At 40.1% G+C, this 14232-nt stretch overlaps 1 long non-coding RNA gene across 1 annotated transcript in view; it reads left to right on the plus strand.

The window, feature by feature from the left end:
• The first annotated feature begins 9269 nt into the window (after positions 1-9269).
• The window catches only part of LOC142829773 (uncharacterized), a 48620-nt gene continuing 43657 nt past the window's right edge, over positions 9270-14232 (plus strand). Inside the window, exon 1 of the long non-coding RNA XR_012904525.1 lies at positions 9270-9388. This is a non-coding gene — a long non-coding RNA (uncharacterized LOC142829773). The remainder of the gene's footprint in view (positions 9389-14232) is intronic.

Consider the following 14232-nt stretch of genomic DNA (forward strand, 5'->3'; position numbering starts at 1 on the left):
ATGCTAGTAAAAATCAGACACAACATTTGAAGGGGGGAAAAGGTGGTGTCTTTGGAACAAATCTAGGCTGAAATAGTAGACTCAGAAACTAGAGCTAGTAAAATCCATCCCAGTAATTTAGTTATTCTTATGACTATTGCATTATATAACCATTATTGTTCCAACACCAACACTGTGCTAAGTCGTCAAATGAGTCAAACAATGAGGCTTCCTCTTTTTTCCTTGGGAATTGTTGCACAGACTAACAGGTCTCATACTCAGGTAAAATTAAGCAATGGAAACTACAAAGAAAATATCAGAAAACATTATCTAATTACCATTGGCTACACCCTCTGAGAGTAACCCAAAAAGCACCCCACTCCCCTGTTTCCAACCATCAATGACTGGAGCAAAAGTGGGGATGCCAGCCTTTGGGTGTATATCTGGAAATCACTAAATTCGAAATATTTCTTTTAAGGCAAGAAATTCCAAGGGATTGTAACCATTAGATTGTTTCACATCTGAGACCATGAAACAGATTCCATATTCTCCTGTTCCGGCAAGAATTATTTCAACTTTATTCCTATTTTTGCCCTACTTGCTCTGTGGTCACTGATTCATTTGAACAGTCCTGCTTATATGATCAAATGGATCATGGAACATGAGCTGTTTTTTAAGCTATTAAAAAAGCACTATGTACTAATCTGGTGTTAATCAGATTGTAGTCAGATGTCCCTCTTATAAACCAATATGTATGTAAGTTTAGGGCGTCTTATTACTACACTGGAAAATAGTTGAAAAATCCTATTGTATTTTTACATTACAAATTATTTAACATAGAAATTGTCATTTGAAGAAATATCTTGCCTCTGTATGCATCTAATCTATTAAAGGCTCAATCCTTCTCCCTCCAAAGCCAATGGGAAATTTGCTATAGTCTTCATCTGGAATAGATTTGGACCTTAAACTATTGACCAGTGGGAGACCCATAAACATAGCAAGAAAAAGCTCCTCTGGTTTTATTAGTGAGAAAACAAAGCAAAGATTTCTGGCTGGTGTGGTGTTTTGTTTATCACAGAGAACTGGTATCTCTGCAGAAATGTAAACACTGCAAATCTGGATCTACTCTTATTAACAGTTACCTTTCCTAGCTAGTAAAGCGGGTTTCTTCTGTCAAAGGGCAGCACGTTGCAAAGCAGTTTAACCTCTCAGAAACCAAAATCCAATTGTTTATGTCAATGCCTTGCTCCTTTCTATTTCTCCTCAGTGGTAGGATTCAGAGGAGTCTTCCTCCCATGTCACACTGAGTCAGTCATTTGTTTCTAGTCATAGACCGGGCAAGTCCCTCACTTGTTGATTTTTTTTCGCCTTCATCGCAATTGCATCTGATGGCTTTCCACCGAAAGCATAGGTACTGAGCAAGGCTAAACATCTGAGCCTCTCATTGCATCGTTGACTTTAAAGGGTAGGATGACAACTCCTTGTCTGAATGGGCCATATCTTGGCGACTGTTTTGTAAATATTTTGTAAGATGTGTTTGGTTATGATGAGAGTGTCAGGTTGGAGGTTGCAAAGAAGGGGGGACCCTTTGCCAAAGAGTTTCTATGTCACAATACTGCCATGCTTTCTTTATCACATAAACCTGATCCCTTCTGTTATATTTGTCCTCTGCTCATCATATGAATTGTACTATTTTTAGTTACATTAAAAGGGCTTTAAGACAGGGAGCTGCATCTTCCTCTTTGTTCCATATAAGATCGGTCACACTTACTGGTCAAAAATAATTCTGGTTTGACCATAATTTTTGCTCTATCTAAGGTGCCAATCCATCCCCTCCCTTATGTATGCACCATGCTTGTTAGTCAGCAGGACCACTACAGTTACCCATGTGGTAAAAGTTGAGGAAAGGGGGGGCAGAATGGAGGAAAAGGATTGTATAGGAGGGGTATGGAAGGTGGCACATATTGGAGATAAGCCTTGTGTGGCTCCATCCATGATAATTTGGAGGGATGTTTGCAGATCATGGCCCGTAAAAGTGGACAGTGGATCTATGACTCATGTGAGTTCACCTGCAACCCAATCTTTTCCAACACATAGCCCTTTTAGAAGAGGATAAAGATGCAGAAGACTTGAGTCTACCATTATGGAGACTTTGGAAAATCCCCTCTCTGCCACCCAGTTAGGGCCTGAGCCAAAACTCTTTCAAAACCCTTTGAAATCAATAGGAATTATTCCATTGGCTTCAGTGAGTGTTGGCTTATTGACACAGTCCATCCCAGTAGGTTACACTGTATAATGCACTTTTGACAATGCAGTATGGAGAGCTAATGGAGGAGGCTGGCTTTTCGAAATGGCAAAGCTGACTTGCAAAAGAATTCCTGGATTAAGAATACTGTGGGTTTGGCTGCTTCGGCTAGTTTCTGGCAACCAGTAGGAATACACTGTAGAGTACAATAAAATGTCTGTCTATATGAAAAGGCACATGGTTAGTTCATGACTCTATGATTCCATTAAGTGCCAAAATCACCCTCCTCCCCAACTCCTAAAAATTGCATACCACAGCTTTACTCAGAGACTGTGTGCTCCAGGGACAAGAGACCTGGGGGTCCATTCTCAGCTCTGCCACTAACATATGGTTTGACCCTGGGCAAGACACTCTTTGCCTCTTTTCTTATCTGTAAAATGGGGGAAATACTCACCCTGTTTTGTAAAATACTTGTATGTGTATCAGCTTATTGCAAAGTGGCATATATACTATAGTTAATACTTACAAATAACTTGGAGAATGGTATTAATGTATTTAGTGGCCACCAATTCTTTGCTCCTTGCAGCCTGTATAATATCTGTTTACTGAAAGAACAAATAATAAAGAAATGGCAGTTACTCTCATTGTAAAGTATTATATGCATGGGAGAATCCCACTGTTAAATCTTCCTAACCACTAACATGAAATGTTGTACTCAAAAAGCCGAAATCACCAGTTAAATTTGATCCTACAAGAAATCTGGCCAAAATGTCCCTGTGTGTCAAAGATAAGCACAGCAGGAGCACTATCATAACACAACTTCACTACAGATGTGATCGGGAGCACTCAGATACTTACGGAAATGTGCTAAATAACTGTAAGCCTGAGATTCAAAGAAGTCTAAAGAGGATTAAATCATCTGAAATAGGCCAGAACTACTTTGTTGTTGTTTTAACTTTGTCCAAACAGCGAGTCATTAGAAGGCTGCCTGATAAACACCCTGCCCTCCTTATATATGAAGAGAGAGATGATACTAAACACTAAGCAGACAGCTTGTGCTACCTTTAGCTAGTGAGGCATTTTCTAAAGAGAATCTATCAAATTGCTAGTGGGTTGGGCTGAGCATTTATTATCTAGGGCAAGCTAAACACAGAGAAAAGCTTAATAGACTGACTAATCCATAGAATTTTTACAAATACGCTTCTCCCCCTTCTGCATTCAGCCTGCAAGCTGTCGATCGTACACTGCATAATACTACCTTGTCCGGTGTTTCATGTGATGAAGCCCAAGAATTGCAAAGTTGAATATGGCTGCCTTCCTGCTGTGTCAGTTTGTACTGCTCTTGAAATGTTGAGCATCTAGGAATGTGGCACAAATGCTGTAATGTAAAGAACATCAGAGGTTTAACAGCAAGCAGGCAATGGCAACTGAGTCTATTACACTAGGAACATGCAAACAATGTGATTAGGGGCAGTTTCCACCTTAGAGAGGTGGAATAACATTTTAGTGATATTTCTTGATTTTGTGGACTGTTTGTGCTCCCCCTTTACATACTCCGAGAAATGTGGCTTTTTTTCAGACGTGCACACCAAACGGATTCAATGTTGATGCGTTTGTTCTAGCAATACCAACAAATCTATTCAGATGACACTGAGGTAGCAACAAAATAACATGACACCAAAAACTATGGGTGATCCAACACTGTGAAGTGCTGAGTCCCTGCACTCCCATTCCAAGCAAGAGACTGAGCCCACAGGAATATTATCTAACAAGCCTTAGCTTCTTCTACCTACAGATTATACGTTGGCCTCATGCTATTTTCATTTCATGATTACTGAGTGCAAACAGTTGGGGATAAAATGGAACCCATGGGGACCTCGGCAGTCTCATCCTTTGTTCATCTCTTGAACTAGGCCTGTAATTGTCTCTGATGCTTTATTTCTTCAGAATATCAAATGCTATTAACAAGATTATGGCCACACACTTGCTAAATGTCATTGTTTTAAATCACCGCCGATGAGTGCAAAAAAATCCATGAAATTAGAGCCCTTAGTTTCTGAGAAATACTCTAGTGCAACCACAGAAACCTTAAACTGGCTTCCTTTAAGCAAATATGGTAGAATTTTTTTTTTAAATCAACCTTTTCCTCAAATTAAGATGACTGATGCTAGATTTCCTCTGAGTCCATCCTTTTTTCTGGCCTAGTTATAGACCTCCTTTGCACTCCTTAAAACAGAGTTCATAATTAGAGTGCTTGATACAACCTTAACTCTACTGGCGAGATTGGCAAAGGCAAAATCAGTGACATCCAGAAGGAAGAAAGCCTGACCACAAGCTGTTGTGTGACTATTGTGTGCTGTAAGCCAAAGGGGGAGCCAGAAAAGTGGGCAGCTATTATGCTCTCCACTGACACACACATACGCACACATAATGCTGTAGCTGGAAAAAGGCATGCCAAAACTTGGCATCAGGGTTCTGCAGCTGTCAAGCATGCCCCATGAGTGACCACAGCAGTTGGATTCAAACTGGAAGCAGATAAAGGAGAAACAGCAGGAGGAGGATGGAGAGGATCACATGCAACACCATAATCAACAGGAATGGTGTCGTGCCAAATGAGAATTTAAATGACTTCATGTTCCATTCTGTGTTGAATTGGACTGCGATTTTAGAGTGGTTTTATAATACGAACAAACCCCAAACCTTTCCATTTTACACTCATCATTTGGAGTTTCCTTTACTTTTGATTCAACTCTGTCCTTCTTGGTTCTGCCTCTTTGTTGTTATTAGCGTTCCTTATGTACAAGGGAGATTTTTTCAACCTTGTTAAAAAAAGCTATGCCTGCCTCAGTAGCATTTCCATGTTATTTAGCACCTTTTATCTCAGAAAAACACCAAGATGTTTTCCCAGTTCTACTACATGCATATGGAATTACTAAAATGCAGCGCTTCTGGGGTAATGGGTGGAGCCAGGCTGAGAAGCAGCACACAACAAAAAAACAGATCAGGTGATCATTAGATAAAAATGTTGATCAAGGCTTCAAGACAAACCCCTAACTCTACTTGGACAAAAGTGGCATGAGTCCTTTAGAGTCCAAACAGAGCAGAGGGAACCTGAATTATTTTAAGTATAAAAAATCCTGATGATGTCAACCTTCTCAACCAATTAAGTTCTACAGCAACTATCACAATGTTGATCTCCAAAGGTGAATCTCCTAAGATTTGTAGTTGGAGCTGATTTGGCAAAAGGGCCAAGGTTTGAGAACACGCCATTTTAGTTGTTAGAGCAGGTCAAAATGCACATGTGCAAAATCACACACACTTAATCATTACTCCCCTTTAGTTCCTTTGAAATGTTGACATTTTTTTAAAAAAGCAACTTTCAGAACATTTCAGCCAATACTATTAAACTGGATTTTGAAGTGAGTATAAAACACTTTTCTGCATCATAGGCCTGAACTAAAAATTAATGGTAGTGCCAACATAATTAATGTGTTGGGAGTGTGAAAAGAATCCCACCCCTAACTTAAATAGTTGCCCCAGTGTAGATGCAGCTCTAACAGCAAAACAACCCACCTCCCCGTTCCTCCCCCCCCAAAAAAAACCTTGCCTTATAACATATGTCTATACTGGCAAACCTTTCCCAGTGTAGATGCAATCTTAAGCCTCGTAAAAATCTTAAAACCCTGTGTGATGTAGTTAAGTTGACCTAAGCCTGGTGTAGACACCACTGGGTTTACAGAAGAATTTTTCAGTTGACTAGTTACAGCTTTTCTGAGTGGTGGAGTAACTAGAGTCTCAGAAAAATCCCAACCCCAAATGTCTCTGCTACAGCAGTGTTGTTGTAGCAATGCAGCTCTGCCTCTGTAGAGTTTGTAGTGTAGACATACCCTGAGGCTATGTCTACGTTGCCTCTTTTGCCAGCTCATTAACAACTTCTTGTGCTTCATTTGCATAATTTCTCCCCAAGGCTTTTTGCGCAAGAGGTTTTTGCACAAAAACAAGCAGTGTAGATGGGTCTGTTTTGTGCAAAAAAAACACTTTTGCGTGAGATCTGTATACCTCCTTTTTTGAGGCATAAGGATCTTGCGCAAAAGGGGTTTTTGGAACAAAAAGTATAAACGCAAAAAGCTTCGGGAGATTATGCAAACGAAGCATGAGAAGTTGCTAATGAGTGCTTCATGTGCATTGCCTCTTCTGCAAAAAAGAGGCAGTGTAGACGTAGCTTTGAGTGTCTTCACAGCTGCAATAGAGCAGGAAAATAGAGAGGAGGTGCTAGAGGTGAAAGCAAGTGGCTTAACAAAGAGAAAGAAAGAAGGGGGGAAATTTTTTTCAGTTGTCCCAAATGCCTAAGGGGTAGGATAAAAAATTGATTCAGAAAGTTTGTGAGAGGAGCTCACATGGCACAGCTTGAGTACAGTATGAAACTCTAGATAGAAATCAAGTGTCCCCCTCGCCCTCTGTACCATCTGAGCTTTCCTCATTGTGCAGAGGAAGATTGATCTACTCCCTCATTTGGGAGATCATAGCTCACTCCTACCCTTCAAACAGCAATTATTTTACAGTGCTATGTGGCTCACCCATTCTTCTAGTAGAGCAAAAGCTTGGCTGAGCAGGCTCTCTACTCAGCCCTACTGCTGCCCTGTGTGAACGTTTTTGTCTTAGGACTTCTTCCATCGTCATTGCAACAAAGTTCACTGTACATGTTAAAAGCCCCAGATTGACTAGGACTTGAATTGCTCTGGTACATCAATTCACCATGTGGTCTTGGGTTCGAGTACATAAGGATTGCCCAAGTGATGGGCAATTAAGAAAGGAACCCAATAAAGAAGATGTATGAGCTCATGTGCCCTGCCTCTAGTTCTCCAGGTAAGTTGTAGGAGGATCATAATGACTTTTTGGTGGAGAAAGAAAGGAAACACATAGGCAAGCCAGCGAGGGGGTATATTTCTTGGGGGCGAGGGCAGAGAGTCATGGAGTTAATTGGCCAATATAAATCTGAAAAAACGTATTTGTGTTTATGTGGGCATAGTTTTTTGTTGTGTGTTATTTGTGCCCAGATTAATTAGCTTGTCCCCTGAACTCTGATAGTATTGAATTATTTTTGTGAAAAGGGATTTTAAGAGAGATGGCAGGGAGTGGCCAGGAGTTGTCATTATTGTTCTGATTGTGTTTTGATGTAGGAACTAAAGGTTCCTCCCTGAGCCAGAATAGTTGTACAGTCAGATCTCCTGTCTATCTTAGTAATGTAACACACGTTCAGAGCAAGTAGGGAGCAGCCCTATTATCCGGCAGCCTGGTCTGGAGAAGGAAAATCAAATTATTTGCTGCCTACTGGACATTCTGCTGACCTGCACTTACAAATAATGATGGACAGACCTGTCCATGTAAAAATGGGTCTTCTGCTTTAGCTTCCTTATAGACAGCCCTGCATAGCAGATGATTTACATGCCTAGACCACTACTGTCCTCCTTTGTATCTATCTATATTTATATGGTCCCCATTACCATGCTATTGGAATATCTCACTATCTTTAATATCATTTTTCTCACTACCTCCCTGGGCATTACCCCCATGTTACTGATGGAAGGCCAAGGTACAAAGAAGCTAAGTGACTTGAAAAAACAGGGTTGGGAATGGAAGGACATAGGCAGAAGCTTTACAGTGATGCTTAGAGACAGGGTAGTTTGAGAGATAATGGCCCAGATCCAAACAAATAGTTAGGTACCTGATTCCCACTGATTTCAATAGCTTTGAGTATCGGCACCAGTCCTGTATCATTTATTCTCAGCCAGCCCCTTGTTAGGTGTTTGAACAGGGCTATGCTTCTTTAGCATGCTCATAACTAGTGTGGCTCTGTAAGAGAAGAAGAGCTCATGCAAACTTTGGTCTCCAATGTTTGGTCTCCATTTCTATCTTTCCCAGTTAAGTCTATAATCTTACTCAAAAGGTGGTGTGATCACATCTGTCAATCAGATTTTTAAAGAGCCATTTGTGAGTAAAACCCGTCGTGATGGAATTCCATTTTCAATGTGAAAACAGCATTCATCTCATTCTCTCATTCAGGACAGAGGTCATCTTCCCCTGGAACCCGCATTGACAGCTGTCCAGCTTCTATTTGAAACAAACTGTATCTAGACAACGCAGGGGATTGAAGGGCTGGATAACAACATAGCTCTGGCTGGCCAGGCTTGCAAGTCTTTGATGTTTCTTCTAAGGCATATTTGGACAATGGGAATCTGAGATATGAGACTCAGCCAATTCTTTCCACATGTACAATTGTAATTGTTTCTAGTAATTACAGGATAATAGAAACGTCATTAGAATTATCTGCATAATGTGTCTGTGAATGTGTCTATGGCTGGGGTTGTCTCACCTCCTGGAAACCGGTTATGAAGGGGATGCTTAGTGCAATGGAAGTCCCAGCTCAATGCATTGTGGGTAGTTTGAGTCTGCTGTGACTTTTCCGGAGCAGATGCCCTTCCAAGTAAGTTATTAAGGCTTAAATGGAGGAGAGAAAATAAGGGAAAAGGGAATCCTTCTTGTGGATATAGGGTGTGTCTACACAGCACCTTTAGCTACGCAAATTGCTTAGCTTATTTCAAGTGTAATTTGAAATAGCTTATTTGTGCCAAATTTTAAATAACTTGCTCTTCCAAAATGCCCCTTAACCCTTGTAGAATGGACATCAGAATAAGTTCCCATTATTTCGAAATCTATTTAAAATAATAGGATGCTTCAATAGATGCGGAATAGCTATTTGAGGATACTTCCGGTATCCCAAAATATCTCCTCATTGTAGACATATCCAAATGTTGCATCAACAAAGTGTGCATGAAGACATCTGCACCCACCTGAATAATGCAGGACAAAGTCTGAGTTGTTGAGGATCTAACTACTTGTTTCTTGCACTGATCCCAAGCTGCTGTAAATCAGCATCTCTCCATTGAATTCAGCTGAGCTATGCCGGTTCTCACCAGCTGTGGAGCTAGCAAGTGCAAATCAAGGTCTCAAAAGCACAAGTGCTCACATTTCTTCCCTCTCTCTATTATGCAGCATGTTGTTGCCCTGTATGAACAGACAGATTGCAGCATGGTTAGTGGATTGGGAGTCAGAAGACCTGGGTTTCATTCTTAGCTCATCCAGGGCCCTGCTTTGTGACCTAGGGTAAGTCATTTCACCTTGTTTTACTTTCCACCAGTTTGTCCATCTCCTCTATTTATGTTATAATCCCTGCCAGGCAGGAATTCTTTCATACTACAAATTTTCACAGGGCCTAACCCAATAGGGTTCTGATCTTCATTGGATGCTTCTGGACAATGAATTCACACAAGGTCTCAGTCCAGATGAAAATATACTTCTACTATTTAATAGTAACAGGAACATTAAAATCCTTCTTTTCAAGTTTAAATACACATGTAGTGGGCCAAATCCTGTCCTAATTAACTATATACCATGTACAATTCCAGTGCAGCTATGTGAAGCAAATATCAGGTGGAATTTAGCCCACAATTTCTAAGACTATCACAAATTCACAATAAATATCAAAGCAGGGATATAAAAAATAAACCCCATGAAACAAACAAACAGAAACCCCCAGTGGAATGTGGATGAAAGCCAACAGAATACAAAAATTCCATGGTGGATTAAAGATGCCATAGCCACCCTTAGACACAAAGATTATGTGAAATTCCTGAATAATGTGGAATAAAAGGGACTGAAAGATCATTAAAATTAATCAGAGATTAGCATAAACAAAATGCAAGACTGAGCCAGTGTTATCTGCTATCAATTGAACTTATTTTAGCAGAGAAATAAGACTAACAGATTTGTTGCATGAAAATAAGGATAAGTAAGATCTCTTAACCATTTAAAGGGTCACTGACAAGTCTTGTAAACCCTTTTGTGAGGTTCCCCAAAGATGAAATATTATTATAAAAGACTATTATTGTGAATGTCCCAAACACAAGGGTGAAATAATTTAAAATTGTCTGTGTTCTGAATACTCAACTAACTACCCCTCTTACATGTTAGCTCGCAGTCAACCCTTCCAGCCATTTCCTGTTCCTACAGAACACCCCAGCACTTGTTTGTGGTGTTTTGTCACTTTCATTTCCAGAAAAGGCCAGAGCATGTAAATAGAGGCATGCCAAAAAGAAGCCCAAATATAAAACCAAACATGAATTCTGAATGAATGCAATGGCAAAAAAAATTCCCCTGGAGTAAGCTATGGCTTTTATGCACTGTGGTGCTGTCAATTTTCCCAGAAACAGCATACGGTAATTATAAACAGATAGTGTAACGTTTGTCCAGTATATATAGATTTCTACTAGGATAATATCCTTACGCTGCATTTTTATGTATCTGAATCACAATTAGTCAGCATCTAATCACAACCAGTGAGGTAGATGGAAGTGAATTCATGCCTTTACTTATAACAAAACTAAAGAAAAGATTATTTACTAGTAGAGGCGGTTATGGTTGTGATGAGCTTTGAAAGCTTTAAAAGACCACCAAGATGAATTCAGCTTATATATTTGGCCTTATTCACCATCAAATTAAAGTTAATATTTGAAGAAAAATTTGATCACTGATCAAAGCAATTTTCTCCATGGGACCATTATAAGATAGGCAATATTTTATGGAGAATGAAACACAGGCCCCACTGGTATAAACTGGCATAGCTCAGTTGACATGATGCATATGTCTGCTCAGCAGTTGGGAGCATGTGTCTCACTGCAGCTAGACAGATACGCACTAGCTTTGCTTGAGGTAGCAATATGTCTGTGGTGACGTGAGCCACAGCTGAGGCTGAGTACATACCTGGGTGGACAGGCAGTACTATACTCAGGTGGCTAGCCTGAGCTAGAGCCTGTGCCATGGCAATCATGTTGCTCTATTTAGTGTGCTTGCTACGGATGGACTAACAAGCATCTGTCTACTAGTGCTAGGAAGCGCTCTCCCTGCTGTGTAGATGTAGACCAACACAGCTGAGTTACACTAGATGAGGATCTCATCCATAATATGTATTTCAGACAAAACATAGCATATAAGTAGAGGCTTGTCTGCAAATGTATATTTCATGTTTGCTTTCCTTGTGCAGTTACTTTACTTATGAACTTCAGAGGGGTAGCCATATTTTTCATCTATGCTCAATACACAAAAGAATAGAGGTCACATGCCCAGAATAACAATCCTTTTATTTTTTTAATCTCATTTTTTTACTGGTGTCTTTGCTTTCTATCTGTATGAACAGTAGGACAATGGAACAGACTGCCTTGGGAGAATGCGGACACTCCTTCACTGGAGGTTTTAAAAAGGAGGCTAGATAGTTATCTGGGATGGTTAGACACGACAAATCCCACATCTTGACAGAGGGTTAGAGTAGATGTTTCTTGAAGTCCCTTCTAACCTGATGATGATGCTACATGTATAAGGTGCCATCTACACAGTTCAGTGGGTGAGAAAGCTGATGGGTATGACAGACAGGTCTGGGTGGAAGGAGGTGGAGGAGAGCACTGCATTTAATGGGTGAATAAAGGGGTTATTCTTCATCCTTCAAAGGCTCTCTGACTTCCATTTGCCAAGCGTATCCTCCAGACACTTTAAATTAGACCTTTGCCTCAGTCTTTTGGGCCTGCTCTATTTAGCTACCCTTTCAGTTCTCCTCTTTTCCAGTTGTAGTATAGTAACTATGGCTTTTTGGGAGGCTGCAGGTCTCACTGCCTATTTTGGGGTCAGAAAAGGTTTTTTCCTTTTCTCTTTGATGGTTTAACCTTTCTTACATCATTATGAGGGTGAATTAATAAGGAAAAATAAATTGACATATTGCATAGGAATTTAATTCCTAATCAGACCCTTGCTGCTCATTCCACTGCACAAAGCATATAAATGGATCCCAGATGGGGTTGTAGTCAACATTTTTTTGTCAAGGAAACTGTTTCTTTGCTGCTACTGATTAATTTCCCAGAGACATTCCTTCCTATGAAGTAAGTAAGCATCTTTCCATATCCCTATGATGCACAGTTAGCAAAAGAAACTATATCAATACTTCGGATTTATATTTAGTCATTTACATTTCTAATAGGATTTGGCCTTCCTACACCACTGACCATCACTTTAATTATAAAATCATGAGTGGTGTGGAGAGGGCAGATAAAGAAAATGTTATTAGTTCCCTAAATAGAAAAACTAGAGGTCACCAAATGAAATTAATGGGTAGCAGGTTTAAAACTAATAAGCGAAAGTTCTTCTTCACACAGCGTGTAGTCAACCTGTAGAACTCCTTGCCAGAGGAGGCTGTGAAGGCTAGGACTATAACAGAGTTTAAAGAGAAGCTAGATAATTTCATGGAGGTTAGGTCTATAAAAGGCTTTTAGCCAGGGGATAAAATGGTGTCCTTGGCCTCTGTCTGTCAGAGGCTGGAGAGGGATGGCAGGAGACAAATCGCTTGATTGTTGTCTTCAATCCACCCTCTCTGGGGCACCTGGTGCTGGCCACTGTTGGCAGACAGGATACTGGGCTAGATGGACCTTTGGTCTGACCCAGTATGGCCGTTCTCATGTTCTTATGTGAAAGAGCATGGAAACTCTGCTAGATCTTCTGCTACCATATTGGTATAGATCTAACACATACTTGATTAAACTGGGATATTTTCAATAGACATCTGATTGTGACTGCTTAATTTACATAGATTTTTGAAGAAGTATTGTTCACCTTTCAGTATGGATGGGATAGTAACTACACTGTGCAATGGTTATTTTGAGTTATTCAACTGCTCTTGCATGACTGGATTATCCAAAGGTGGGGTGTGGGGAATAACCAATCATTAGTGCCTGGAAAATATCTGACTATGCTAGTGTCCTATGATTAAAGAAAAGATGTGCTAAATGTGAAATCTATGCATACAAAGACTGCATTTAAACTCTGGGTGGATCAATCAACTTCCTGAAAGTGTGGTATTAATTTTAGCCTATTTGGACGTTACACAAGTACAGATTATTAAGGCAACTCAGGAAATAGGGAAGACATCAACCTTGTGGTCTTCCTCAAAAATTTGCACCACTAGAACCAAGATTTGAACTAAATAGATTGTCTATCAGTAAATACAGTCCTGAGGTTTATGAAGATTCTTCTTGAGACTGATGGAGACTCCATCTGGGTTATCTACAGAATAGCATTAGGTAGTTTCTCTGCAAGCTGAATAGAGCTCTAATAAGTATTGTTCTTCAAAGAGTTAGTTCAAAGTGGATGCTCTCTTCAAATATTCATAAATGCAAGGGAGAGAGAAGGTTCAGGGATATATCTCCAAGTCATTTCCAATTCCTACCACTGTTTTTCATTTTAAAGACTGGCGGACTGCCATTCTGGCTGCCAATACAAGTTCAAGTACCCATGACTAATAGTGGCTTCAAAAGAGTCACTCCATTAGCCATGTTCACCACAACACATTGTGTTCCAGGCCCAGCCCTACCCTGCACTACCTCCCATACCAGTGACAGCCTTCACTGATTGAGACTTCTCTCCCTCATCCACCTCCTTCTGCTTTCTTTCAGTCCCTATGTGCCTGTGTCTGTGTCGATATTCATACAAAAATCTTAATACTGCAGTACATTTATTTTCTCTGGATTGGCCAGCATATTTGTCACTCCCCACTAAGGGTTTCTGTTGTGCAATTGTCACATTTTTCTTCAACTGCCTTGTTTTAAAATGTTTTGTTTTATTATTCTACTCATATGCTGTGTTAAACTGTGTGCTGTTTCAAAGCACTCCTCGTGCAAGCACATGCTAGCTAACTTTGCTTCTCTGTGCAGTGAAATTCTCCGGAGCTATTGTAAGAAAATCCCCAAGGCAGCTTTCCTGCCTTACAACACAGAGATCTGTATTGTATCAATAAGGACTGAAAATCCCTCCTGTTGCCTCCCTCCATTTCTGAGGGCTTTCTATTTTCAAAGTAAGTTATTAAGAAGTAATGCTTTATTTTAGGATGAAATAGAGCAAACCACATTTTA

The sequence above is a fragment of the Pelodiscus sinensis genome, chromosome 6 (genome assembly GCF_049634645.1).
Source record: "Pelodiscus sinensis isolate JC-2024 chromosome 6, ASM4963464v1, whole genome shotgun sequence".
Lineage (NCBI taxonomy): Eukaryota > Metazoa > Chordata > Testudines > Trionychidae > Pelodiscus > Pelodiscus sinensis.